The sequence below is a fragment of the Solea solea genome, chromosome 7, assembly GCF_958295425.1.
Source record: "Solea solea chromosome 7, fSolSol10.1, whole genome shotgun sequence".
NCBI lineage: Eukaryota > Metazoa > Chordata > Actinopteri > Pleuronectiformes > Soleidae > Solea > Solea solea.
The window spans coordinates 19,873,991-19,898,268 of record NC_081140.1 but is presented as its reverse complement, the minus strand read 5'-3'; the positions used below and the strand labels follow the sequence as shown (position 1 = coordinate 19,898,268).

Genomic DNA, 24,278 nt, shown 5'->3' with positions numbered 1-24,278 from the left:
GATGCACGGCTCAGGTTTGAAGGTGGTAGAGAGGCGGCAGGTGGAGGCAGATACTGTTAGCTCACAATGTTTAACAGGGACAGAGGTTAATGGAGAGTGGGGACAGTTGCCGTGATGGTCTCATTTTTTAAGGGAGAAAAGTGGACAGGGTAATTTGCAGCGGGAGGATAAGAAGCCGTGCCGCTTGGATGAAAACTGTGTTCACAAATATGTTTGTCAAGGAAAGAGGTTCTGGTCGGAAAACTTGAACAGATGAGGGCATTTGTAAGGACTTTTTTATTTCACCATCGAAAGAGATGATAATGGGCTTTAAATGGAAAGATGGTAAAAGGGAGAATAGTTGAACAGGATTTGTTGGCTCTAAATCCAGGCCCCGCCCATTTCATAGTTTCCAATAAAAGCATTCTGCCAATGTAGCTCAGGGTTCATTGTGTGCCAGGGACAAATGATTTTAAAGTATTTTTGGAAGGAGGCGCCATGGCCTGCAACTATCAATCATTTTCATTAAAGATTCATTTAATGATTATTTTTCTTGATTCGCTCATTAGACTTCTGCCCATAAAATGTCAGAAAACTGTGAAAAATGCTGATCGGTGTTTCCCAAACCTCCTTAAATGTTTTCTTTTGACCACAAACAGAGAATCAGAGAACACTGATTTATTTATTAGCGTGAGTGAGTGAGTGAGTGAGTGAGTGCTTTACAAATTGACACAAAATGGTCTTCATCTTGTGAAAATTAACTGGAAACTATGAAATGGGACTGAAAAGTTGCAGTGATGTCATGTAGACACTGTTTGAATGTCGTCATATTGTACAATTTCCCTTGAGTGCAGGCTGGCCACCATGTTTTCTTTCACAGTGCAGTCAGTGCTGTGTTTCAGCTCTTCATACAATTAAACAACCCACTCTATTGTTTTAAAGTTTAGCGTAAGCCTCTAACTCTTAGATATTACAATACATAGTATTTCAATACTTACAGAGAACATGAAATATTATCATCCCTCACTTAAGATTCTTACCCTCAGGTGTTTTAGTCGTTTTGTCAGTTTAGGCAAATAAAGTCTATGTTTTATTCACATCCCCGTAATTATCGTATCTAATTTGACCCAAAAATTACGTTAGAGCTGTCATTAACAATTTCCTCCGCAGCCTCCACTCTTAATAAGCAAAAAAAAAAAAAAAACAGTTTCACCTCACACAGATAAAAATGACAGGAAGCTCTGGTGCTCGTCGCTGTGTTCAGTCGTCACTGTACCTGCTGTTTACCTGATGCATAGACGGTGTGTTTCCCTGTCGACTACAAACCGCACTTTTCCAAAACAAAAGGCGGTGGAGTTGCCAGGTTTAATGAGTGTTACTCGTGACCCTGAAAATATGGATACTGGGAAATGTGAGTGTGACTTGGCTCGAGACCAGGAAGTGAGAAAACGCGTTGCCATTTTTAGTTGTACGTGTTTTGATGGTAACCCCCCACATGGAGGTTATTTGACGCCTGATGGCAGATGGAGGGCTTTATTAACACGTGCTGGTGAAACAGATGGAGCCACCAGGTGTAAAGTGAGGAGAGAATAAAGCAGGCAATGTGATTGTGGGGAAAACAGAGAGGTTTTCTGGGGGGCTGTTTCCTTGCCGGCATGTGTTGACAGGGGTTATTTATGTATAGTTGTCATGATTGATTGCCGTGAATTTGACCTCATTGATATTTGGAGCCATGGAATGAAGCACAGAATAAAAAGAGGGCCCTATTATTTTCTGTTTCCTAGGGTTGCCAGGTTGGCTCAGTGTAGTTTGGGCTGCATGACGTAAGAGATGACCGCTCACCTCCTGTTACACTCCAAGGAAGGTTACCTGTGTGGAGTTGCCAGGTTGGATCCGATGATTTGAAATATTCTAGATATGAAATCACTACAATCTCAGAAAATGTTATAAATAACTGGGCCTGAAATGAGCTGCCCCTGTTTCAAAGACCAGCAACCACGACACAGCACAGTAAGCACTGTCTATGTGTCGGAGCCTCCTACAACCGAACCCCAAGAAAACTTGAATTATTCCTTTAGAAAGAGCAGCAACATTATTTAACAGAAATACCCTCACTGTTTCCTGCATTCTCCTTGGTAATGTTTCTGCTCTGCTCTCAATGGATCTTTTTAAAACTGTGGCAACACAGTTACAGGAAGTGGGCCAAACTCAGCCCCGGACGTCTCTGCGGGAGACTGAAAGTCAAGGGAGGACGGAGAGAAATGCAGAGTGAGTGAGCGAGGAACAGCAGACTCAACGACAGATGAGACAAATGAAATGGAGAGAGACAGTTAAAGATGACGCATACATGTCCTTCATCCTTAACCATAGAGTATCAGCACTGTAAAGAACCAATTAAAAAGATGTTCTTCATATAAGACAGATGAAGATGCTGAACAACATGTATTGTCAGTAGACAGTTGTTATCAGCGCTGTAATGTAGGAGGCCTCTGCTCTCGCTCAAATCACCTGGTATCGGTCAGTGTCTTGTGTCATGGGTCAGATTTACCTGGAAACAGAGTCTCGAGAAGATGCAGAAGTTAAATTCACTCTCAGGTTTCAGTGCACGGTCATGTTCGATCTGTGAAGGAGCCATAAGAACTTCTCCTGCTTCCAGTTTCACCATGTTCTCTGGTCCCCCCCCCCCCCCCCCCCCCGAGTGCAATACTCTGAATACCAGCAGAGTCGCAGGTCACTTCCTGATAGTTCTGACTTTATGTTTACATGATGAGGACGCAGCGTCGCGCGGTCCAGTCATGCACGATGTTCTTATCTGGTCCAGTGAACCATCGCTCATCTGCGGCCCGGAGTGCAATGGCTGCAGTTTGACACTGACTGATTAAAAGCTTCACTTCTTTTTGTGAACTCCCAGCTCTGTCACTGTGTCACTGATGAGCCACAGTGGGAGTGACGGAGCCACCTTCCACACTGTCTTCCTCTCATCTCCGTCCCTGCCCGTGATGAATGGTTTTATCTCACTGAGAGAATGTGCTACACTCTTGCATGTCCTCTTGTCTGCCCCGTCCTTCCCTACCCCCTCTTGTGTCTCAACCTTCCTGTCCTCACCACTCGTTTCTCTTCGTCTCTGTGTGCAGACAGGCCCGTCAGACGCTGACAGACGGCTGACTTAGCCTCTGAGCAACTGTTGGGGACTTTTTGGGGACGCACGTCTTCAGACGTCGGTTTTGTGCACGTGGACATGGATGATGTGCTTCTCGCCCTGTGAAAAGAGGATGGTGCCCTCTCCCTTTTAAAAAGGTCGCTTTACATTTCACTTCATGTTTTATGATTTTATGATGGAATTGTGTAAATGTCGTTGAGTGTTGTCTTCTTTTCGGGGACGTTTGACCTCACATGGATTAATAACCACTGACTCTACAGACATTACTCGTCCAATAGGTGACTTTCCTTTTCTTAACGATGACCACAAGTTTAGCATCTGCAGGGTTTGAATCGATTCCTCCGTGCTCACAGGTCTTTGGTCATTTACGGCGATTCTGTCTACACTAGAGACTCGTTATAGCTAAGGAATGAACAGACATCTTGATACATCAGATATAAAGATGTAAAGTCATGCAGGTTTAACTGTGTTAATTACACTTCTGGGATTAACATTCACTTTGTTGATGTAAAGAGACGTCATTTAGCATATTGTGTTAATGTGATTGTCAAAGCCATCATGTGGTTATTACGGTTACCTGTACATGGTTTCCATTTTTTGGCCTGTTTTTGGACATTGAGAAAAAAACTCAAATAAATGTTATTTTAAATGGGTACACGCAAAATCTAAAACTGCAGTGTTTTTTTCTAAATAAAACGGTTTGTTTTTCTTCGTTTTAAATTGTCAATACACTATTTTAAAGTAAAGTAAAGCTAAAGCACTTACTCACAGGACATTTTCTGGCCCTTTTATGGATAAAATAAGAAAAAGGAAAAAGACTGAGACTGAGGTGTTAAAAGCAATTGAATTAAAATTATATTCACATCGAAAATAAATATATTTTTACTTTTAATACGCTCTTGAGTTTTTCAAGGTTCAAGATCGAGACTTATAATTTCAAATATAACTATTGAAATTCTTATTCTTTTCATTATTAAACTTATTTGCCATGGTTTGACCTCCTACATTTATTCTTCTCTGTTTTTTTTTAAACCGTTAAACCTCAAAACGACAGTTCACAAAACAAACAGATTGGTTCATGCTCGGTGTCCTGAGTCGACTTCACTGAACTGAACACACAGACTCACAACACAAGACGACGTTTGAAACATTCTGCTTGGAAGATTGTGTGTCTGAGTTAGTGACTGTTAATTCAGCTTTGATGGCCACATTAGTCTCTCGCCCCGTCTGAATCATTTCAAGCAAGTCAGACGAGCAAATAGAACAAATAGGCCATTAGTTAGCCATAGATCTCATAACACACACACACACACACACACACACTAACTACACAACAACAAACATGTCTGAAAAAGCACACTCAAATGTTTGCTCATAATTTGTCTTTATACACACACACACACACACACACACACACACACACACACACACACAGACAGACAGACACACACAGACACAGTGAATCATTTGCTGCTTGGTTCACTTGCACCACTGACAGGAGTTTCCTAATGAGACCTCAGTCTCTCAGTAATGGCAGGTGTGGGCATTGAATCAGAATTACAGTAACGAGATGGATGGGTCTAATGGTCAGAGCCACAATAATGAGACGAGCAGACGCAGAGTGGGACTCGGCAGTAATGACAGCGAAGGCTGGCACATGAGTCGTGCAGATGCCAGAGTTAGACGAGGAAGACGAGGAAGACGAGGCTCCTGCTGCTGCTGCAGCGTTGGTTTATTCTAATTTATTCCAGCAGAAGAACAAAGATTTTACATCTTCAAGTCAATTAATAAGTGTCTATTTCTTCCGGTAGAGTCGAGTACAGCAAGTGTGGTCTAAATACAGACGCTTATGTTATTTAAAGTCGTTACTGTCGCATTAAACGGAGACTTGTGACGACTAATGAAAACACGCTGGCTCATCATGTGAAAGCCTACGCACAAAGTCTCAGTCTTGCAAAATTAAAACGGGAATCCCCAAGGAACAGTTTGAGGCGATGCAGTTGTCTACACAGATGGCAGATCCTAGGATCCTGGGACTGTAGAAAAACTAGCATCAGAACAAAACTATCAACATAGTGGATTTGATTTTCTATTAAAACCTCATACCTGCAACAGAATCTGGAAATGGTAAAAGTATTTAGACATATTTTTTTTATATCTACATTAATTCTAAAAGTCTCAAATGGGACTCATCAGCATCACTATTCCATGTCTCCTGGTGGTGGCGCTTAACACAGCAGTGAGTGAGAGGAACTTGAACAGTAGTAAACTGTTAAAGAAGAAGAAGTCAGACAACAGTGATGACAGTGATAGAGATAGTTATTTTATCGTTTTTTTTAACCTTAATCCACCAGTAGTAAACACACACACACACACACACACACACACAGTACGGATTGGGTGCCTTGCTCAGGGGCACCCCAGCACTTGACAGGATTGTTCCCTTTTCTCTCGACCATGTAGCTCTATATCTTTAGGGACATTTAGTATTGTTAGACGTTGTGATATGTCGTGATATGATCATCCTGTTACGGTGGTATGATGTTTCCTGAGTTACTCTGTGATGTCCTGACCTACAGTATAGTTGAATGTTGCTGTTCTTTCTCTCCGTGTTTTCATGGCTGAGCTCGTTTTATTGCTATATCTGCTTGTATCTGGTGCCACCGCAGCATCAGTCCCTTTACACTGTCCTGTTCTAATTAGATTTCCTTTGTTCTTCTTAACGACGGCTGATCTCCTGCCAAAGTGCCCGAGCTGCTAAAATAGTGGAGGAGATTAACTTGGCGTCTGTTTCTTCCAGTTTTCCTCCTTGTTGTTATTGTTCACTTTGTTTAAGGGAGAGACTTAAGTTCTGCCAACAGCTGAGGTGGACACATCCTTAATCACTGGAGGTTTACACTGTGGTTTAATCATTTCTTTCACTTTCATTAGAGAGAAATTCATTTTCACATGTGCTATTCGCCATTTTATAGTCATTTAATTGGCAGCAGGAAACAGACACAACAAACACAAACACTTTTTTGCTGCGACTTTAAAGTAGTGTCTTACAGAGTAAATGTGCCGTGTGTGTTGGTGTGTGTTGGTGTGTGTGTACAACAAACCCAACAAAAGTCAATTAGTGCAGAAGAGCTAACAATAGCACTTTGTCAAAGCTCTACCCCCCAAAATTGTCGTTTTTAGGCGACTATTACGTCAAATTAGGAATATTTGTGCAAAAAATCTGGATGCACAAAATGGGTGTGTCCTTCACTACGCATAACTGTGGAAGTGGAAATGTGATTTTTGGCTGTGGCTTTCCTCCGGTTTCCTCATAACTCGCTTGTTAACTTGCTTTTCTTGTCTGGACATTGGCCATTTTCCTTGTAAAGCTGCTCGATTTTGGAAATAATAATAATAATAACCACGATTATTTGGGTCAAAATTGGAATCTCGATTATTTCAAACGATTACTCATTGTCTTGAACTTGAAACGAATGAAATTTATTGTTATATACTTTTGAATTTACCTTGAATTATTATTATATTAATAATTATGTTGTATATTTTACTCGTGCTACGAGGATTCCACTGAATTGTCAGAAATGTTTTCCTGTTATTATGGGATATTCCTGTTGGAGCACGATATGTATGTTTCCTAACATATCAAATGACAATATCTGCTGCAGCAGGTTTTTTTGTTTTTGTAATCTGTAATTATTTAAGGCCTTAATGATAATTGAAACTATAGTTTTGTGCAAAGCCCTACTGTAGTGCATAACTTTTAAATGTAAACAAATGTCTGTTCCATTTAAGCCATTGTCAGATGAGTTCACACAACTCCCTCTGTGTTTGCGTCCATAGTAATGCGTCCCATGGAATCTTAACAGCTACACGAGTCAAGTGAGATGGCAGCAAACTGTAGGTTAACCAAATAACCCTTGCTGAAAGTGAACAGTTGCAGCACGGGCCGACAGCCGTCCGTGTAGAAAGCTCTGCAGTCTCACCTGATGACTTCCCTGTTTCCTCCAGGTAACCGCCTCTACCTGTCTCCGCTGTTGTTCACACACTCTGTACTTTACAGCGGGTCCCACTGGCTGAGTTAATGATCTGGCTTCATTCACCCTTCTGTTAAACACTCAAACACCAGTTGTTATCCAGTGAGCTCAGTCTGGCTAAACATTAGTGGATTCACAGCCTCCTCAGCGAAAGCGCTCCTCTGAGTAAAGTTGCAGTCGACTCAGCATTGCTGGATCTGCACACGGCAACAAACGCCCGAGAAATGAGTCTCACGGGGGATTTCAACCTTAATCTAATAAATGCGTAGCCGAGGATAACTTTTTAACAGACTTGTGGCTCCGTTCCACTTCTTGACATCTGTGCTTTTAAATGTCAGGGCCGTTTCTCACTCCTGTGGTAGTAACGTCTAATAATAAGTAAGTTAATAAGTAATAGCTTGACATAAAAATGATCATATATACAAATAATTAATACAATAACAGTAAAAAGACGGTGATATACAGTGTTTTCTGCCTGTGTGTATTCACTTTTTTATTTGTAACGTCTCAGTTGTGCCCACAGGCCTAAAGAGAGGAAATTGTTCCTGCATGTATGACATTATCGTGTGGGCTACTTCACACGATCAGTCCACTGAGACACAATGCGCTCTTCTGCTCCTTATCAAGGTGATTCATGCTTCCAATTTCCCTTCTGTGTACTGTATTGTGCTCCTCTCGTGGCTTCATGTTATTGTGTCGTCCGCATCAAGTCACGTCTCACGTCTGCTGGTCTTTAATTTGGTTCTTTGTATTGATGCATTTTTCATTCCTGCGCTGTTTTCTCGCCAATCTAATAAACGGGAGAGAATGAAAAGCAGAATCAGACGTCCACTCCGTCGCCGAATCAGCAGCCGTGTTATCAGTAAAGTGCAAGAGCCACTGCGTGACTTAAACTAATGAAGGCACGACAACAATATTTGCTGGGATCGCCGTGGAAACCAAATCCCATGGTGGCAAATAGTGTCTGTCACTGTATGTCTGTCATTGTATGTCACAGACTATGAAAACAACTCTTTTAGTGTGTGAGCGGTCTGTGTGTGACTATTCTTTGTTATTATTTGTCTGCCAAATGAAACTGCTCTCATTGACGTTGGACCTTTTTAGAGGTCACTAGAATCCTGGTTGTCAGTGGCAGACGGTCCGCCTGCCTGCTTGTTCTGTGGGTGCAGCCTCATGAGTTTCCTTTACAGTCCATGCAACCAGATGTGATTTTATATATATATATATATATATATATATGTATATATACATATATATGTATATATATATATATATATATATATATATATATATATGTATACATATATATATATATACACATACTGTAAATATATTTTATTATAGACATTTTCTTCTTTTTTCTTGTTCAACATAAGTGATCAACTAGTGGCACGGAGTAGCCCAGAGATAAGGTGTAATTTTTGAATATTTATGTGTTTTACCTTTATTTAATCAGGTAAATCAGTTTAGAACCAATCCTCATTTATAGTGACGACGAAAAACAGGGCACACAAACAACAAGAAAATCATTAAACGAAGTCACTCGATTTTTAAAAGAAGACAGTAGAATGAACAAACTGGTTTTTAGTGTCTGTCTCAGATGACTCCAGTCACATGCAGCAGAAAACTGAAATGATGAACGACCCGAAGGTAGTGCATATGACAATAAGTCTTTTGAATCCTTGAAAACAACAGTCGTTTACAAGCAGCAAAGCGCTCTCCCTCTCTTTCTCTCTTTCCTTCTCACTCACACACACACACACACACACACACACACACACAGCAGCCCGTTCTCATTCCAAGAGCGTCACATGCTGCCGCTCTGTCACAACCCTCGGCGACGCCTGACAGACGCTCCAGGTATCCTTCCGCCTCTGCCTTTCGGGTCCATCCACACACTCATGTCGCTGCGAGGTCACCGATGAGGAAGATATAGACTGTATTATTTATAATCATTTATGATTTATCGTTGGAAGTGCAATGTAAATGTTGATGATGATATTAATGAAATAAAGGCCCGTCTCGGTGTGAGCCAACAGTGAATATTCACTAACCCCCCAAACCTCAGTCCTCTCCTGGTCCCTGAGCTAAACCTCATACTCTGACTTTTATTTCACCGCGGCTCTGCTCTGAGCGCCTAAATGCTCCGCCGGTGGGTTTACATTGCAGTCAACTGAAAGCTTGGCTATCGTGTGTGTGTCTGTAAGGCGACACCAAGGGACGTAACAGAGTGGCAGTGTATGTCGCTGCCGGGATGAAAAGGGTTGCACACACACACACACACACACACACAGCAGTCAGGAGTAATGGATGAGCTTCCAGCGCTCTGGCACTGAGGCGGACATTGAGATATAGGTGCAGTGCTGAGAGGCTGTCTGTTTTGTGCACCGCCCTGACTGGGTAGTCCGTTACATGAATGACTGGCTCAGGTTATACCACACCGGCAGATTAACAACCCGCTGGATCAGTAAACACGGCGGCACATTTGCATCGCGCCTTCCTGAGCCCAGATGCTGCTTCATTTGCCTGATGCAAAACATTTCTCCTCCTCCCTCCTGCGCTTCACCGACTACAACCTGGACAAGGCTCATTAATGAGGCGGTGTCAGCGAGAACGTACGTCTGTGTCTGCGGCGTACAAACGAGGACTGATGAAGAATGTGGACATAGTCTGCATCATTCTCTCCAGGTGGCTGCCTTCATATACATAAAAGAATAAGATGGAACTGTCACTGTGGCACTGTAATTGTGTCTCTGAATGATAAAGATAGAAATATAATGGTAATAGAATACAGCCTGAGATCATTTCATTAACATTCAAATGAAAGGAGAAGGAAAGGAGCCACCGTTCACTTTCCTCCCGTAACAGGGAAATGCCCTAATACAGGCCTTGTTTAATTTGTTTAACAAATGTGTTTCCCAATGGCTTCATCTTCACACTGAGGGTGTGCTGCACTATTTCCATATAAGATGTAATATTTATTTATGTTATGGAATCATCAATATGTATGGATTCTGCACAGGGAACCGGATAGAGAATTCCTTAACCTTCACCTACACGACTAATCCCATTACCGAAAATGGATATGAACCCAGGCATTAGATTAGTGTTAATCTCCACTGGAGTAACAGATTTACTATGACTCGGTGGAAGCCGCTTGATTGTTGTTTTGTTCTCTTCTTCTTCTTTTACCGGATTGTTTTGTTTGTCGTTTCCAGTCAGTGACACACTGGAATTGGATTGGGACGACAATGTGTCGCAGCCTTTTTGACTCAACACTGTGCAAATCCCTTTGACAGCACGAACGGCAAAACTCTAAGATGGGCACCACATCACAGGAACACCAAACATACTTTCTTGTCTTTCATTTCCTGCCTTTTCTCCTTATCCAGCGTCTCCATCCTTTTCTTCACTGTCTGCTCTATCTCTTCATTTTTCCTCTCCCTCATAGAGGTAAAACAGAAGCAACAGGGAGAGAGCAGATAAGGCCAAGGCCTCGTAAGCTCGTATATCTCTGCACAGACAGGAAGGATTTCCAAAGTCTGGTTCCGGAGATGCTGGTGTTGAATCCCAACACCGGTGGAGATGGCTCCAGGGAGGAACCACTAGAGCTCCACCAGGATCTCCCGCTACTTTTCCCAAAGCCTCCTCATGGAGGCAGGGTTATTATCGGCTCTGTCTGCCGGAGACGAAATGTGATACTTTAAGTAAAAACAAACTAAGACATACGCGGTGAGCAGTTCAGTTTGCTCAGCACTTCATTATATGTGTTTACTCCATGCACAGTTAATGGCCTGCTCCTATTGGTTAAACTCTCTGCAGCGTGTAATCCTCGGGGGCCTATCAGAGCTCAACACTGTCTGGGGAGCCAAACATACTGATGCACTCTGGGTCGTCCTCTGGGAACCTCCTTTTTTCTTGTTGTGGGAAGTCGGGGAAAATAAGGTGTGTGTGTGTGTGTGTGCGTGTTGTTGCAGAAACCGACTTTATTTATGTGCTTTTCTTTGTCAGTTATGTTGGTTGAAAGGGGGGGTACGTAGGGTGGAAGGGAGGCGGGTAGGTAAGTAGGAAGGCAGGTATGTTGGTTCATTGGTTGTTATATTGGTTAGCAGGTTGGTTGGTATGTATACATATGTATATTAGTCTGTATATTGGTAGGAAGGCAGGTAGGTTGTTTGGTTGCTATGTTGGTAGGGAGTGAAGTATTGCTTTTAGTGGCTCTGTGTGTGTGTCTGTCTGTCTGTTTGTTTGTGCTTGCACACTTGCACTTGCCAGTATGACCAACAGAGGCCACCAGAGGCTTGTTGCATCAATGGGGTGAAGTCTGCCATCTCTGATTGCCTTAACCATTAGCTCATACTATGTTTTTGTCTGTTTTTTTAAGTTTGAATACCTTGAAGTGTATTGTTAAAGTCAAAATACACACTATATGTTGAGTAGATGATTTGACAACACCCTCCGTGCTTCTACGTCACCAGGCACTTAATTTGTTGTGGCATTAAACAAGTGATGAAGTTTCACTACATGTTATAGATGTTCTTATGTTCTCATGTGATACAGTAGATGTTCTTATGTGTGTGTCAGTTCCCAGCTGAAACTTTAAGGCCAGTAAAAGGACAGAGTGTGGGTTTCATTTTTAGATTCAGCCATCTGAAGAAAAAAGAACAAAAATAGATGGATTACAGGGGTAGTTTGGGTATTTTGAAGTGTGGTTATGCAGCAAATTCGATTGAGACACAGAAACTCACACTCAGCAAAACATGGCTCCCAGCAGGGATTACCAGATTTGAGCCATTTCCAAAAGTCTATCATTATAAATTTTTTTCGCTTGCTTGGCTCATGTTCTTTAGCTTCATCTCACCAGCAGGACAGGAGTCTTTTCCACCTGGAAACTGAAGTTTGTGTCTTTCTGTAAACTGCTTACTCTCCTGCGCCATAGAGAAAGTCTGTGATTTTAAATCACAGCACACAACACACACACACAGCTTTTTTTTTAAATCCACTGCTGCGTCCATCAATAGTCCAGGAATCACTGCTTTAAGCTACATGCAGCACAGCCAGCACTGATTTTGTCGTTATCAACACAATTCAAAAACCTGAACCACATCTTCAGCTTTCCTTTGGTGCCATCCAGTGGTTCTTCTAGAAAAAAAAAAAACAATAGGACATGATGATGCATGACGCTGTGACAGCCTTATGGTCCATATTTACATTTGAGCTTTAAAATGTGTTTAAAACAGACAAAAAGGGATTCATCTGGACAATTGAGTGAGGAATAACATACACAGAGGGTGGATTTAATGGAGGTAATGGAAATACGACAGCGTTAATTGGTGTGTAATTTTTTGCTCACATTAGTCAGGATATCACGTTGTGTGAAGAACAAGGTTGACACCTCACCATTGCCTGTGATGTATGTGGTTTGCCCATGATGCTGCTGCTGCAGCAGAGCTGATATTCACAGGCTGGAGACAGATATATGACGGGACACGAGGACGAACAGTGATCCTGTGTGGGATTTGATGTGTTGTGATGTTGATTACAGCCTCGCTCTCTCCAAATTTATCAAGGCTTGATTATACAGCCCCTTCCCCACAGAACCCTCCACCTCATCTGCCCATCCATCTCCCATCTGTTCCCCCACCGTCTCCATCTTATTTACTTTGGATGCAACATGAAGCCGTGGCGCGTTGTCGCCGGGATCTCTGATTGCAGCATCCCACCACTTCTGTCAGTCACAATTCATCATTTCATCCATTTCTCTCTCCATCCATCCCCCTCTCTTTGCTGTATTTATTTCCCCATATAAGAGGAGGAAGACGTGGAGGGTAGAGATGGAGCTGATGACAGTTTGATGCCGGTTGCTGCCTCCCACCATTGCTGTCAGTCATAGTTTATTACGCTGTACATTTCATTTCACAAGCACTGCGAGCACTTGGTGTCTCTGTCATGATGATTTAGTGAATGGGAGGCTGTGATATGAGAATTAGCTTCAGGTGACGTTATCATGTGATGCTGATTACAACCTCCCACCACTTCTGTCCACCAGTATTAATTATTACTTGACGATATGCCGTCCCACCCCTTCAATCTCTCTCACTCTTTCTCAAAATCAGTTTCAAAAATGCTTTACACCATACAACCACACCTAAAAAAAACACCTGATTTATCCCATAAACATATCTATATATAAACAGTGTTTATATTTTTAATCTCCTGTGAACTCAGGGTCAGTCAGCGTGTTTACATGCATGTTAAAAGTCAGATTTTAGTCAGATTAAGACAATAACTCAGTTTTCTTAATGTCATGTAAACACGTTAGTCCGACTAAAATCGAGCTAGTCTTAGTCGGACTAACAATGCTGTATAATGTCCAGGATTCATAGTCTGATTACTCTGCACACTGCATGTATACGCTTAGTTGGACTGGAGTCGGACTTGGCGATCAGCTCATGCATGTACACGTACCAATAAATCCTCCGCACGTACAAATTGTCAGATTGCCTTTCTTAGTCAGACTACGGCCATGTTAACGTAGTGACTGCAGCAGGTGAAGCTCAGAGTGACAACACACACTCATATATTGTAGAGTAACTTTAAATGAAACTGAACGACGCCGTAAAAAAAAACTGACACTTTTTTACCTTGCGACTCAGTCATGTTGAATTATCAGGAAAATTAGCAGCAATTACTGTTACACTGACATAAAGTATAGAGTTTGCTGAATATGGCTTCCTTCTCCGTGTTTCCATTATTCCACTTGAGCTCATTAGGTTCTGATGAAGTAAAAAAAAAATGGACGTAATTTTAAATAATAGAAATGAATGATGCTGCTTGTTTCTGTGCTGTCATTTCACATTTCTGTGTTAAATGATCACATAACAAAAAAAATATGCTGTGTCATTGCATCTGTAAGTGATATTAATGACTCTAATATTGTCTGATAAATAATATCTGCAGCAGCTAAACTGTCAGAGCATCAGGGAGGAAGAGTTTCTAATCAAAACATAATGTGCGGATTACTTTTGTGCCTTGTTTTTTGTCTGTGACGTGTCTCATCGCATCTTACACATTTCTGTGGACACACACAAACACACACACACTTATTGGTACACAGCTGGTTCCATCTGTTGATCTACAATGGATTAGCTGTGGGAGCAGCGTCATCTCTCACACACACACAAAAGAGTCTCAGGGCTGAGCGTGGCGGGGTGTCGATGCGTTTCACTCGAGTGTACACACACACACCAGGGTGCCCACGGGTCCTTGAAATCCTTGAGAGTATGTGAATGTGTATGTGAAAATGTCAAGGTCCTAAATAGACATGGGTCATTGAAAATGTGTGAATTGTGTGCAAGAAAGAAGTTGAGTTGATATTAAGGTAAATGATATGCCCTTGGGCCACACGGTGGTGTAGTGGTTAGCACTCTCGCCTTGCAGCGAGAAGACCCAGGTTCGAGCCCCGGTTGGAACAAGGGCCTTTCTGCATGGAGTTTGCATGTTCTCCCCGTGTGTGCGTGGGTTCTCTCCGGGTTCTCCGGCTTCCTCCCACAGTCCAAAAACATGCAATGTGGGGATAGGTAAATTGAACACTCTAAATTGACCATAGGAGTGAGTGTGAGAGTGAATGGTTGTATGTCTCTATCTGTGTGTGGCCCTGCGATGGACTTGCGAACTGTCCAGGGTGTACCCCGCCTATCGCCCGATGTAGCTGAGATTGGCACAGCACCCCCCGCGACCCTCTGGCAGAGGATAAAGCGGTAGATGATGACTGACTGATATGCCCTTGTTTATTGCGACGCCACCTACTGTTTCATGCCCTGCGTTGCTTGATGTTCGTAGACCAGGCCTACGCAGAACATGAGTTTCCATGTAGAACAATGAGCGAGTAACGTTAAGCAAGAGAGCGCAGATGACGATGTGATGCCTGGGAAATGCAAATTCCAAGATCTCTGAACAAATTCTGACACTGAGCCAGAGCTCAAAGACAAAGCACTTGTCCAGATGCAGCGTGTGCTGCAAATCAATAAAAGGGGACGCCATGGGAGAAGCGGCTCTTGTCTTAAGTGTCCCTCCTCACTTAAGCTGTGTCAGCACATTTTGGTCCTTGAATGTCAGGGAATTTGTCCAGGAAAGTCCTTGAAAAGACCTTCAATTTGATGTCAACCAAGGTGTGGGATCCCTGACACACCATCCTCCTCCTCAGTGTCCTGCCTCTTCCCTTACAGACAGTGACCTGAGGCGACTTCTTCATCCCTGAAGGGCTTTGCTCATATTGACACAGCTCATTGTCTGACTCTCTTTTAGACTTTGTTCCCTTTTAACGTTGCTTTGTGGTTACTAATACAGCTGCTAGGTAGAGTAGCCAATAGGAGGTTATTTCTCTCTCTCTCTCTCTCTGCACTATGATTGATCAAAGTCTTCCATCACAGGTCAGGTTTCCCAAAGGATGGAAAGTGCAGAAGTCTCGTTCTCTCTCAAATCACTAAATTGACACTATGCTGAAAGCTTATTGGTGGATTATCTTTTAATATATCAAACCATAACAGCCAAAATGTGAAAAACTGCAGAATGAAGGACGTTTGAATTCAATTTTACCAAATAATCTACCCATTCAAATGTCAGCTACTCAACTGTCGGCTATAGTTAAATAAAAAGCTGCAATTACGTATCTGCAGGGAGGTGCAGTCAAGTTTTTGTGAGTGGACCAGCTGTGACATCACACGTGTGAGCTCCTCTCAGGCCACTCTGTCTTTATTGCTGTGTCTCTTCCTTTGGCAACACCCAAAGAACACCAGTTACTTAATGCACCTCCCGCCTGTTACACCGCTCTAATGTTACACACATTTAAAAAGTCATAAATATTGAAAGCGCGCCCACGACAGGCAGAGGAGTGATGGACGAGGAGATCGTGTTTTTTATAATGGACGTCTGTGGGGAAAACGTCGGAAGTCACATGAGCCACCTCAGCGGTTTTTTTTTAATGCATCTTTTATTTTGTCGGTTTTTCACATCAATTGATGCGTTTATTGAATCTAAATCTGTCAGTTTTTTATCTGTTTGTGAGCTTCACTGTGCCCATTTTAACTCGGTGTTAAAAAAAACAATAACGGCAAATGGAGCCAAAAAAAAAACCAACACAATCATTATCCTGCAAAGCTTTTAACATTTGCACCCACACACACACACTCACAAAAAACTCCACCCACTGTCCAAGTGTGTGTTTGCTTATTTTTAGCACACACAGTGTGTGTGTGTGTGTGTGTCTGTGCATGCATGTGTGTCTGTGTGTGTGTGCACACACGTGAGAGACAAACATGTGTGTGTATGTGTGTGTGAGAGAGAGTGTGCCATCTGTTGAGATATTGAGTGGAACAAATCAGTCTTATTGCTACAATCCCTCCCCTTCTGTCCTCTGCCTGCCTGTCTGTCTGTCTGTCTGTCTGATGGACATACAGTATTGTTACATACCAGGCGCTTCATTTACATATTTTTTTACACAGCAGTTGTCTGCTTGGAGCCGGGTGGAAAGCCTATTAATTCTTCTTATTTATGTTTGACAGTCGGTGCTGCAGTGGCTCATGAGGTCAGGCATGCACAATTATTATATGCCGTATATTTATGCACATACTGCATAGAAATCATGTGTTTTGGTTTTGCCAGCTTGGTCCCATGACATCATGAGAACTGTGCAAATGTTGATTTGGATCACTAATGAAGAACTGATGTTCACTTTCTGAAATCACGAGACATGAAAATGTGTTTTACTAAACGTTTGCAGATAAAGAAAAATGACTGAAACCATTACAGAGGACAATGCCTTTCAAAGAATAACCTCCCTGTGGAGCTCTTATTTTGAAGTTGTTATTCACAGTTGTGATTTCTAAGTCTAGTTTTCCTCTGCCGCTCAACACTTTCAATAATTATTACTCACCAAAGTTGATGCTTTTAAAATGACTTTGTTCTCCTGAGAGGATCAACAGGAGCGCGGAGGAAGTCCGAGATGTTTGTGCGGCAGAATATGTTGGTGAACACGTGATGACCCGTCACTTTAAAAAATAAAAAAAGTATCATTTAGACTTTTGTCAAACCATTTTAGAATTCAGGGTTATATTTTATATAGTAAACTAAATCAGGGAGTGTAAGTTTGACACGCTGTGGTGATATTCCAGGTCATGATGCGGCCTCACAAACACAAACACTTAAACCAATTTGTAAAGAATAATAGTGATATTGAGATGGCAGGAGGTCTTGTGTGCGTCCGTGTAGTTCCGCTCATTTAGGTTACAAATCTCAGACATGGACACTTGTGTTGACAGCTCATGGCAGCAGGGAGATGCAGTGTAGAGTCTCCCTCAGCAGGACGATGATGAGTTGCAGTCGAATCATGCTTGACACCACACCTCAACCACAAGTTTTATCCTCTGGGTGATCCTGACCCAACTGAGGAGAGACGAAAGTACAGATAGAAATACGTGGTGAAGATCCACCAGGTATTTATACAAGAATGTATACTTTCTTTTTTTACTGAAATTATCTGGACAACCTAAACAAATCGATATCTCATGCCTAAATTCAAATTGTTGCCAAAAACGTAACCAGTTCTGCCTCATTAGCGTCAGGTTTGATCAGTGTTAAAAACAGAAAAGGTTCAAATACAAGTACACACACACACACACACACAACGTGATCTGTATCTCTGGCCTGAGGCGAAGTGTCTGTATTGGCTGTGTCGTGTGCGTGAAGTTATCCGTGTTCCCCCTTTTTTTTCTTCTGTTGTAAATAGTGATTAATGATTCCTATTCCATTCCAATAATGTTGCTGCTCTGTTTTATGATATGGCGTAATGAATGAATGTTGCTGAGAGCGCCAAACCCGGGCTGTAATGTTGAAGGTGATGACAGATTCAATAAAGCATTTGTAAAATGAAAATGAAACTGACTGGGGGAATTTAAGTTTGTGGAGTTTTCTTGGAAAGGAGAACGTGGTTTTCAACCTTTGGTGGAAAGGTGAGTTTGTGGTCATTACTCGGTACACGGGGCATCTAATGAAGTCGTAGTAGTGCCACTCGGTGTGCTGCTGAAGCCCGTCTGCTTCAAGGTTTTGTCATATTGTGCATACAGAGATGGTCTTGGTTGTAACCAGTGGTTCTTTTTCTTCTGTTGCTGTTTTATCATTTCAAACCAGACTGTCATGACCATGTTACTTTTCTAAATGTCATGTTATTGGCTGGTTGTGTCCAAGGGCAGTTGAGTAGCTGCTGTCCCTAAAGTGGCCACTGAGTGTGAGCGTTCAGACTGACACTGATGCACAGACAATTATCTGAAACTGTGTGGAGGGGAGGTCCATACGTCAAAACGCAAATGTCCACCAATCACTCGGGACAGATTCCCTTAAATGTATGTGAAATGTCTGCGTGTTCCAATGTGAGACACAAAGGCTGTATTTAAAAATGGATGTTCTCTCTGAGTCCAGAACATGAAGTGTCTGAAACCCATAGGCTCCCATATAACGAGTTTGTATGTAAGTCATTGAGAAAATGACTCGACTCTCGGTCCGTTTGACGTTTTTACGATTATAGATTCTATAAAAATGGACGAAAACAAACTAATCGCACGTGTCCATGAGTTAATAATTTAAACCTCAAACTGGTTTTCAGTTGTCTCGAGGCCTTTAACATAATTACTTTTAATGTTTTCCTTTTAATTACAAACCATTAAGTGAGGGGTTTTTTTTGTATTAATGAAGTGACTGACATCGTAATTAAAAGCAGATGATAAGCAGCTCAAGCCTCAGAGACTCGAGGAACAGCAGTAGCTGCGGAGAATCGCAGCGGAGTGAGAGACTGATGGAAAATCTCAGTGGCCGTGAACCGTTTGTCCAAGGATACAGTGTCACCTGTTAAGATAGGGATTTATTGGTAACGTCACGCACAACAAAGTGCAGCACTTTAGCTGTGAAAAACCACCATCAAACATGAATGTATCCACTTCTAGATTTCCCATCACTCTCATGTCCTTTTCTGTGATGAAACACCCACATTTCAGCTGTGGTAAGCACCTGACACTTCATCAGACACTGTTGTGTTTTCTCATTCAGACTCGGAGTCTCTGATGTAACGTTGTACACAGACCTAAAAAAAAAAAATCGGATTTGAGTCACGTCAACAGCAAAAGAAAAATCACTTGATCCTGGTAATCTGAACGTAGCCTATAAAACATCATAGCAACATCACAGTGCCTGCCTAATATTAAAAATATTGCCAAGTGAGCAGCTCTGTGAAGCTATAATATCCTGTGGGATCATGGAAACATGGATAGACCAAATTTTATCTCCTGATGAGAAAGCTTTGGAGAGATAAGTGAAGTTTAGTCAAATGAGGCACGAGTCTTTATCCAAATGTTATGGGATTTAACCCTTTAACACCTAAAAAACCCTTTAAACACCTAGGTGTTTTTTTTTGCTTATTTTAACCACAAAAGGGCCAGAAAATGTCCTGTGAGTAAGTGCTTTTGCCCATTTTTCCAATATAACGTTCAATATCTGGCAGTTATTCATAATTTACTGCAGGATAAAATAGTGTATTAACTATTTAATACTTTTATTTAGAAAAAAAACACTGTAGTTGTACACAAAGACCAGATTTTGCGTGTTAAATTTGAAATTTGAACAGTATAAAATAATATTCGTTTGAGTCTTTGTTTAATGTCCAAAAACAGGCCAAAAAATGGAAACTACTGTATGTACAGGCCTTTTTCCAACTCTTTCCTCTCTGGTGACAAAGACACTGATTCCCGGACTTCCTGCAACAGCAAATGTGAAATTACCATTATAGCCACACTCGGTGTTAAAGGGTTAAAGCAGACACATTGTTTTTTTTTACTCACATTAATCATAAATTATATGTTCTCAAAGTGTAGCCTGCTATTGCTACCTTTCCCACAATTACTCATGGCCAATGTGAAGGTAATTGTTTAAATGTTCACATTATCCAAAGACATGTTACTGATGTTATTAAAAAAAAACATGACATTGGGGCCAAATTGGCCAAACCCTTCCATTTGACCAAAGTCCTGGAAGGGGTTTGATCGTGTCAGTGTTTCCTTCAATTAGTGATGAGGTCTTCATACAAACAAAGGCTCTATATGGATGGTGTGACCTTGGCGTCTGTGTTCTTGTGTGGATCTCAAAAACCACACAAGGAAAAGCAGCAGCATTTTCTGAAGCGAAGGACAGAACATGCATCAGAGAGTAGGTGGTGGATTAGAGCGAACAGCCATGAACCTAATATTTTTAGATGTTGTAATAACCAAATAGAGGAAAAGATGAAACATTGCTCCATCCTTGTATCTCACCATCATTACCCCCCCCGACTTTATCTCCTCCCATTATTCTCTCCCGTCGTGCTTCTTTTTGTCAGTTTTTTTTTGTGCTGAACTTATTGTGCTCAGTTTTCCTCCTACCCTCACTATCTAACACATTAATGCAGCCATAAACAAATATTTGTGCTGTCTTCCCCTTTCTTCCAGCCCCCACCAGATTTTCTATTCATTTTTTTCCCCCCTGTTTCCCTTTTTCCCTTTAGGTGTCCTTTTATCTAGATTTATTGCTCTGTTTCTATTTTGGCTGCTCATTTTCTTCCTTTGTTTTTCTGCCCGTGCGAGTGTCTGCATATGTGCTGGTATTTTGACTTTCTTCTCTAAATGTGACTTAACTTCACAGGGTAGTCTGCCTCTGTAATATGGGCATAATCATCATCTTTGTCATCATCTTCTACCGCATAACAGCTTTATTTTCCTGGTGGCTGCTGATGCTACATCTAATCTAACACCGCCAGACCTCCTCTCCTCACCCAGGGAATTGTGGGTATTTGATTTGGTCTCTGTCTCCATCTGGGCTCCAGCAGGAAAGAGAATTGCAAAGAAGTGTAAAGCCGCGTTGCTTCCAGTGCTCAAAGCAGTCAGGGTGGTGGTGATGGAGGTGATGGTGACGGCGGTGGGTGTCAGGTGGCTTCAGTTTGGTGATAATGGCTTCAGAACTCAGCAATGAAAGAAAACACAGATAAATATATACTATCTATGTTAAGGCATGAACAGAAATGCTGTCATCTTAAACCCTTCAAAAACCTAAGCCTTAAAATGCTTAATTTAATCACAAAAGGCCAGAAAATAGTTTTCTCTGCCTTTTTCCAGAATAACTTTCAATATCTGGCAGTTATTTACAATGTTTAAATAGTGTATTAACAATTTAAAATTAGGTAAAACAAAATGTATTTAGAAGAAAACCTTTGCATATTAAATTAGAAATTTCATGCCTGCTTAAACAGGCCAAAAAATAGAAACTTTGTACAGGTGATCTTTCCACGGTCTCCTCTCTGGTGACAAAGACTCCGATTCTCCAGCTTCCTGAAACAGCACGAATGAAATTACCGTAATAACCACACGTTTTCTTTGAAAGGAAACTTCTTAGCTTTCAGAAACCGTAGCGTAATTATGGTAATGCAAAATGTGCTTGCTCATATGTGTCATCTGTGATGCGCTCTTAAAGGGTTAAGATTAGGGAAGGGAATCGGTATCGCTCTGATACTGGTCAAAATCACAGGATCGGATATCGGACAGATAAAAATGTAAAACCCGATACAATCCAAAAAACTACAACAGTAAAAATGAGCAAAAGCATTTTAGCTGAGTCATGTTGGGGCTGTTTATTTCTTATTTTTGGGAGAACAATATTTGTTGGAGAATTAGGTCTTTGAAATGACTAAGCACAAATGTATCGTTAACAGCTTCATACGTTCATAAATGGTCTAAGATGACTGTATCACACTATATTTGTATCGGTAGATAATCGAGTTTTTGATATTGGTATCGTCCCATCCTTAGTTAATGTGGAGGTTTGTCAGCAGCAAGGCAGACAAAATAATAATTCATGAAACATTCACAGCGCAGGAAGAGCGACCAGAGACAGACCAGCATTTATTTTCTTCATCAAATTGCCATTTGTCTATTGTGGAAAGTGACTTGTATTCTGATTTATTCTCCCAGAGGGGCCATTTGTTACCCAGCAGCATTAGAAAGACCATGCGTTACAGCAAACCACACAAATAAATAGCATTCATCGTGAATTATTCATCAGACCAATGCAGGAATCTACAAATGTTTGTTGTGCGTCTCAGCACCCGGCAGGTGGAATCTGTGTCTCGCATCATATAAAATAACTTTTCTGCAATCTCCATCACTCGTTCAATGTGAAATGTGCAGTGGATGTGACGCCAAGTCATTTTCATTCATTCATTCATTCATTGTCTACCACTTTATCCTCCACCTGAGGGTCACAGGGCCGCTGGAGCCAATCCCAGCTGACATAGAGTCAAAGTGTGTGTGTGTGTGTGTGTGTTCACCCATGACGTTCAAGAAAATGTTAACCGTAAATGACACCGTAAATCAAGTGAGAAACAGCTTTATTTTCCCCATTCACAACCAGTGTGCTATTTATTACAGTGAGTTCAGTTAGGTTAAAATAACCCGTGTGACTGTCCTGTGTGTGGTCATCCCGTGCAGCCCGACCTATTACTATGATGTCACCAACTTCCTTTTTTATTTGAACCCTTTTAGCACCGAGTGTATCGCCGACGACACATTTGTGCTGAGTCATTTCAAAGACATAATCCTCTAACTGTGTAACAAGTATTGTTCTCCCAAAAAGAACAGCCCAAACATGACTCAGCTACAATGCTAATTGCTGATTTTGCTGTGCATAGTGAAGCATGTGACATATAAGATTTTTGGATTCTATCGGATTTTACTTTTTTATCTATACGATATCCTCCCGACTACCAGGAGAAAAAAAACATGTTAAAAAATATAGAAGATATTGTGACTAAAGCCTTAACCCTTCACATTTGGTATCATTGAAAAGCCCTCAATGTCCTCTGTAGACTATTCAGTAGTATGCAGTGGGTGGGAGATATTCAGGTTTACAAATGTCCTCCACAGAGGACAGATTTGAACTACTGGTAGTCAGGAGGATATCCCATCCAGTTATTTTAACCAATATCGGACCTATACCGATACTGACCGATACCGTTACAGTAAATTCACCCACACTGTTGCAGGAAGTTGCTGAATCAGCGTCTTTGTCGTCAGAGAGTTGGAAAAAACATATGTGCATGGTTTTTGTTTTTGGCCTGATGTTCATACACAACGGCAGTGTTTTTTTCTAAATAAAACGTAGCTTTTTTTCATTTTAAATAGTTAATACACTATTTTAACAAGCAGTTTATAGTAAATAACTGCCATATATTGGAAGTTATTCTGGAGAAATGGACAAAAGCACTTTTTTGGACCTTATTATGGTTAAAAAAAAAGAAAATCCAGACAGACATTTTAAGGCTTAGGTATTAAAGGGTTAAGACAAAGCTGTGTTGTGGTTGAACTACAGCAGTACTGACGTTCACCCTTAGGCCCCCGTTTCTGAAGATTATCAATTATGGGAGTGATGACAGCTGATAATGACCATTTAATTAAGTGAGAGCTGAATTAAAGGAGGCAGAAAAAAAGAGAGAACAGGAGGAATGGGGTCAGGTGGCAGAGGAAAAGGACAAGGAAGGACGCAGAGGATGAATGACCCGTGGATAAAAAAGGTGGGAAAAGGGGAATTTACATAAGAGGTACAGAGGTCGAGCACAAAGGCGAGAGAAAACAGATCAATAATCTGAGAAATCCACATTTTTAGAAATTCCTCCCGTGATCTGTGAGGAAAACAGACCACGTACACACACACACACACACACACACACGCACAGATGTTTCACTCTTTGTCAGCACAGAGGAGCCTGATCCTGATTATCCACCTTCTGCCTCCCTCCTCCACCAGGAGCGCTTGTTGCTCCACCTGCTTTGTGCTGCCAGGAACAACAACAAAAAGAAGCCCAAACACAGAAGGGGAGGGGAGATAAGATGATGGGGGGAAGAGGACAGAAGGAGAGTCTGGTGAATTTATTAGGAAAACAAAGGCCGTTTGCTTTTGAACAGTGTCCTCAGTATTTTTTATTGCTCAGATCTCGGGTCCAGTCAATGAAACGACATGAGTCCGACAACGAAATC

At 41.6% G+C, this 24,278-nt stretch overlaps 1 protein-coding gene across 4 annotated transcripts in view; it reads left to right on the top strand.

Moving 5' to 3' along the window:
• si:cabz01090165.1 (uncharacterized protein LOC100333421 homolog) overlaps positions 1-24,278 on the top strand; it is a 228,343-nt gene that overhangs the window by 107,297 nt on the left and 96,768 nt on the right. For 3 of the 4 annotated variants that reach the window (XM_058634134.1, XM_058634135.1, XM_058634132.1), the window contains exon 4: positions 3,114-3,276. The exons of the other annotated variant lie outside the window; for it this stretch is intronic. The gene's annotated coding sequence lies outside the window, so the exon portion shown is untranslated. The remainder of the gene's footprint in view (positions 1-3,113; positions 3,277-24,278) is intronic. 4 annotated transcript variants of the gene reach the window in all.